General features: G+C 53.6%; 1 long non-coding RNA gene across 3 annotated transcripts in view; it reads right to left on the bottom strand.

Moving 5' to 3' along the window:
- Positions 1-458: 458 nt before the first annotated feature.
- Positions 459-6,000, bottom strand: part of LOC116283684 (uncharacterized) — a 29,609-nt gene continuing 24,067 nt past the window's right edge. For 2 of the 3 annotated variants that reach the window (XR_012060055.1, XR_012060057.1), the window contains one exon: positions 459-990. This is a non-coding gene — a long non-coding RNA (uncharacterized lncRNA). The remainder of the gene's footprint in view (positions 991-6,000) is intronic. The other variant, XR_012060056.1, reaches the window with a different exon arrangement.

The following is a 6,000-nucleotide window of genomic DNA, read 5'->3' as shown; positions in this document are numbered from 1 at the left end:
AGCTAGCTGCGCCACTCCAGCCTGGCTGCCAACTCACCCATCAGTGCCCATCTCATCACCCACAGGGACTCAGAAGAGACCAGTGACCTGCCTGCCTGTCCTTACCTCGCGGGGCCTCGGTAGGGGGAGGGAGGCAACTGGACAGCCCTCCCCCACAATCAGTGCCAACCAGACCTTGACCACGCCCCCAGCCCCCGAAGCTGGGCTTGGGAACCAGGGCCAACTCTCTGCTCCTGGGCACCCAGGACCCATCAGATGTGGACAGGAATTGGTGCTTGAGGCAGGTACTTGAGGAGAGGGCTGGGGAAGAAAGCCACTAGGAGGAACCAACACGTTTCTGACCTAAACTTTATATTTCATCTGCTTTGCCATGCACAGAATGATGTTCTCCTACCCCGTGCCCCTGGGTGCTGTGTTAAATAATCATCCTTCTCGCCTCGGGTCTGTCTCAGGGTATTAGTTCTGGGGCATCAATCAGTCAGTTTGTGCTCTGCAATCTGGGAGCAACCATTTCTATAAAGTCAGAAAGGCAAACAAATAATAATAATGAAAAGCAGGGAAAGTTGTGCTGACGGCTGTTTTCCTGGTTTTTAATTGTCAGTGCAGCTTTCCACCCAGGTTTTGACGTCCTGATGGATTCACGCTTTCACAGGTTCATTCATGGATCTGCTCAACAACCATTACTTATCCAGGTGCCAGGCCCTGTGCTGTGTCCTGAGAGCCAGTGCAAACACCAGGCCAGGCTCTTACCTGCACGGTGTTTAGAGTTGATTAGAGAAGACAAACAAATGCACAGCAAAGCCTGCTCCGCCCCTCTCCCAGAGGTCAGGGAGCAGTAGCTGGGTACTCCACCTAGGGCCTCAGATGTCCTTCTCTTCTGGCCGAATGCTGTGGAAATGACACAGAATCCCTCTTTCATCCCAGGATCAACATTGCCTTCTCACGTCTCTTCTGCCTCTGTAGGTCTGCCTTCCTGGGCAGCCATGCCCTCTGAGAACAGTAGAAAGAGTGTGAATTCAGGACTGAATCTCAGCTTGGACACACACTGGCTGGGTTACCTCAGGCTAATCATTCATTTCTTTGAGTTAAAGTTTCCTTCTCCAGTAAAATGCAGTGACTAATACCCATCACAGGGGTACCATCAGCATCAAATGAGATTAGGTTTATAAAGCACCAAAGATGATGCTTGGCACATAGTGGGGCCTCAGCTCCTGCTAGCCCCTTCTCCGGCCCCTTTGCCAGTGGTGTACATGGCATCTCTTCTCACTGGAAGGAGGGGGAAACTTAGGGGAGGTTTGGGGGTGTGAGTGACCGAGCAATCTGTGCACTATGTATCTATACTTCACACACTCCTCCCAGGAAGTCTGGTGCTGCTCTGAGGGAAGCCTCTTATTTGTGAGGAAGAGGGTGGAGAGGCCTGGCTTTACCTCCTGGACCACCTGCACACTCCGGAAAAACAGCTCCTTTCTTCATTCTGTTTCTCCTCTCTCTGGCTCTCAAATATGAAAAAGCATTGTTGTGTGTGTGGTGGTTGTGGGGTGGTGATGGTATTGGTGGTGGTGTTAGTATGATGGTGAAGTGGAGGGGTGGTGGAGATGATGGTGGTATTGGTGGAGGTGGGGTGGTGATGGTGACGGTGACGGTGACGGTGATGATGGAAGCGATGGGTTTGGTGGTGGAGGTAGTGATAGTGGTGGTAGGACCTCATTGCAGAACCATATGCTCAGATCTTGAGAGCTGGAAGAGAGCTCAGTTCCAGCTGATTCACTGAGGGCCTACTATGTGCCAGGCCCTGTGAGGCTCACATCACTTGCACAGCGATGCATGAAGATTACTGTCTCCTTTTACAGATAAGGACACTTATCTGTAAAGAGATAACAAGTGACCTGGCTGAGATAACAAGTGACCTGGCTGCCAGCTCACAGCTGGTAAGACATGGAGAGGTACTTACACCTAGGTCCTTGGACTCCTAGCCCCATGTCCCTTCTCTGTACTGTCGTGAAGCCACCCACATTTCACAGTAGGGAAATGAAGACCCAGGGAGGCTAATTGATTTACCCAAGATCATGCAGCAGTTGGAAGCAGAGCCTGGCTGTTTTCTCTGTACTTCTAGGTCTCAGCAGGGGCTGAGATCTCACCGGGGTGGGTGGAAGGACCACCAGGGTATCCCCCCAACAGTCCTGACAGAGGCACAGAGCTCAGACCTCCTCAGGCCCCGGGAGCAGGTTCTGTATCTGTCGTCCTCCTGACCCGATGCACTGTCAATTCCAGTCTCCTTCTTCAGCCTCAGAGTGAAAGTGACAGATGCCCAGCTGCTGCCTAACCCATTACACTTGACACCCCTTCCCCCGGATCGGACCAGGGGCCTCCACTGGCCTGTGCACCATGCTGCAGCAGCTCTTACTGGCCCTGCGGTGGAAGGATGGGGACTGGCACCCTCCACCTTCACCCATGTCTGAGGTGGTGAGCTTGGGGGTCTGGTCGCCTTGCTTTCCTTGTCCGTTTCTGGTCCTGGACCTTAGTCTTTAGCCCCAAAAATGGATGACTCCACCTTGAACTCCCCAGGAGTTAGTGAAAAATGGAAGAGGGGAGAAGGAATTGTGTCCAGGCTGCACATAGTCCATGGGCTTCCTCCCCCAGGAAGTCTGCTGGGACTCATCCCACACAGTTCCACTCTCTCTGACCCCTATGACCATGCCTTCAATGTCAAAGCTCTGTGTCTGACTCTGAGTCACAGAGACGATGATGGTGGAGGTGGTGGTGGTGAAGTTGGTGCTGGTGGGGTAGGTGGTCAAGGTGGTAGTGATGTTAGTAAAGGTGGTGGAGATGGTAATGGTAGTAGTGATGGAAGTGGTGGTAATGGTAGTGATGGCGGTGTAGACGCTCAAAGTTGTGATGGTGGTAATGGTAGTGTGGAGGTGGTGGTAATGGTGGTGATGGTGGTAGACATGATGGTGATGGTAGAGGTGATAGTGATGGTGGAGGTGGCGGTGGAGATGGTGGTGACAGTGGTGGTGGTGACAGTAGCTCTTAGATGATCAGGGTAAGGTAGGGCCTCCTGGAGGGAGGGAGGTTGACTAGTCACTACTTTCCTCTCCATCTTCCTCTACCTCTTTAATAATATTTATTGAGTGTCACCCATAAAGCAGATGCATACTCAGTACGTTATATGTGATAATTCATTTAATCCTCCCAACAGCCCTGTGAGGCAGCTACTAATATTTTACAGACGAGAAAGCTGAGGCACAGAAAAGTGAAGTAACTCATCCGAGGTCAACAGCTAGCAAATAGCAGAGCCTAGACTCAGCCAGAGCCCCACACCAGTCATGACTCATGCCCTCTACTCCTGCATCCCGAGACAGCAGAGCTCTGCACAGGGGAAGAGAGCTGGTGAGTAAGTGTGTGTGTGTGTGTGTGTGTGTGTGTGTGTGTGTGTGTGTGTGTGTGTGTGTGTGTGTGTGTGTGTGTGTGTTTGGGATTTCAGGGGGCTCCACTGCCATCTTGGAGTTTCCATGGCCAACAGTGCCATTCTGACTATCTGCCTTCCTCCACCTCTCTCAGAAGCACTGACTAGGGAGGTGAGAATTGCAGGTGTGCCGGGAGGGGCTAGGTTCCACCAGGTGGTGGAATTTCCAGGTGTCGGAGGGTCAGGGGACTCTGCCTGGCCCATTGCAGGCCACTCACCCCTATTCTATCTCTGAGCCCCCGCCCTCAGGAGCTCCATCCTGCTGGCCTCGCTCCCTCCCAGGATCTCATTATATCCCTAAGAGAAACTGACAGCCTCAATATCTTACTTTGCAAATATAGTTTATTCCTTCAATAAAGCCGCCTGCGCAGGGGAATGTTTAAGCCCCGCTCTCCCCCGAGAGCCTCATTTGAATTTCTAAAGTCTTTAGTGGGCTCCTCCAATGGGGGCAGCTGGGTAATGAAAACGCAGCCGCTTACAGGGGATTCATTTCCTGTCCGGTCCTGCCTCCACCAGGATGGAGGAGCTGGACTGACCCAAAGTAGAACCCTGGTTAGCTGGATGCTGGAGAGTCAAGGACAGGGAGGTCTTGGCAGGGGTCTGAGCAGGGACCCCTCCACAGTGTGTCTATGCCCAGGGACCCCTAGACAGCATCTCTTAGGTCAGGGTGCTCCCCCCAGAGGCCCAGTCCACCAATCCCTGGGGGTTAGGCCTGGTCCCTGGCTGGACCCTTCACTCTAGGGCAGCCCCTACCCCAGACCCCCATGAGAGTCTCTAATTAAAGGACCGGCACACCCCTCAGGGACTCATTAGGCCCGCTGTGCAGAGAACATTTAATCATTGCTCAGAGCATCGATTGGAAAATCAATTTCTTTGTCTCTCCGCACTTGGCGCTGGAGAAGTGGGGGGAGTGCTGACCTCCTTCTGCTGCCATGTAAAGTGCTGCACATTTAATCAGGGAACAGAAATCAATTAGCCACTTACGAGGTTGGCTTTAGTTACCGAGTCGAGTCGGCAGGGCCTGCGCCACTGCTCAGAGGCTGACAGAAGCGAATCTCCTGGCGTCCCAGCAGCTCTCCGGGGTCCCCTTCCCATGCTGGACACCTGTTGTCCAGATTCCCAAGAACCCCAGGGAAGTCCTGGGAAGGTGCCTCGAACCTCAAGCTCATAGTCACAGCCTCCTAGGCTCACCCATTCTCACTTACCCCAACCTACCGTCCTGTGAAGCTGCTTGAGACTCAGTTCAAATCTCAGGTGACTTCTGTGATGTCACAGAAGTTTCTTGACCCTGCTGAGTCTTAGTTACCCGAGAGCACATTACTCGTGAAATGGGAATAATAACAGTACCTACCTCACCAGAGTGGGCAAAAATTCACTGAGACCATCTGAAGCACCTACCAGAACTGAAGCTCAAAGAGAGAGCTTTGCACTCACACCTGCAGGGCAGTGCCCCGCCAGCCCGGCAGTCAGTCAGGTCAGAGAAGAGACAATGAGGGTGTGAGCCAGGGGGTTCTTGCCACGGCTTCCTTTTCCCTCAGGAGAGGGCAGGTGGGCCCAATGCTGCCCTCACCCTCCCGTTTCCCCATCACCCTTGGGTGCTTGACTCCGAATCACCCCGGCACCCACTCTCCCCCTCCTATCTGTGCGCCCCAGCCCAGCCTCACCTGGGATGTTGTGCCCACCTCACCGAGCTCCAGGGGTACAAGCTTTCCAGCGACGTCTCACAGATCCAGAGTTATACACACCCAATTACACAGAGTTGTACACAGTCTGCACGCCCCATTACACACAGCTTCGCAGGGTTTCTCCCACAGTTAGTCACAGGGTCCTTTCATGCGGTTGTACACACTGCCTCCTGCATCCACACACCGCCGCCCCCCACTGCTGCTCGCACACACGATGTCACACGCGGGCTCACCTGTGGGGCCCTCCACCCTGCAGAGGTGCACATCAGCTGCACATGTGCTAACACACACACATGCACACGCACACCCATTCCGTAATAATATTAGACATGCCATTTCTTTTGCATGACAGTTCCAGTGGAGATGCTCAGAGCTGTCAGTTGGATGAAAAATAATGCATAATCCTCGTCTTCCTTCCTTCCCTTCCCTTTCTTTCTTCCCTGTTTAATGAGCTCCTAAAAATATTCCTTGCTGTCTCGCCGAGGCTGTGGGCTAAGTGTGAGTCAAGCCTCCCCCCATCCCCCGCCTTCCCCCAGCCCCTGTCTTCGGCCCCCTGAGTGGGCTGCAGGATGAAGGATCAAGGCCAGTCTCAGGGCCTGACCAAGCTAAGGTCAGGTAGAAGGGCTCCTTCCCCACCTGGCTGGCCCACCTGCGCTGGGGAGAGACATGGGTAGGCTGGGGAAGAAAAGAAGGCAGAAGCCGCCCTGGCGTACTTGACCACCCTCTGCAACCCCCTCCCCACCTTCTGACCAGTTTCGCAGAAACCCCCTCCATCATCGGTCCGGCATGTTGCCAAGATCCCTTCTCCACCTCCTGGCACACCTGTTTCATTCTCCCTCCCAGAACTCA

This window comes from Vicugna pacos, chromosome 16 (genome assembly GCF_048564905.1).
Source record: "Vicugna pacos chromosome 16, VicPac4, whole genome shotgun sequence".
NCBI classification, from domain to species: domain Eukaryota; kingdom Metazoa; phylum Chordata; class Mammalia; order Artiodactyla; family Camelidae; genus Vicugna; species Vicugna pacos.
The sequence above is the reverse complement of the archived record's forward strand: the minus strand, read 5'-3'. Positions and strand labels throughout refer to the sequence as shown.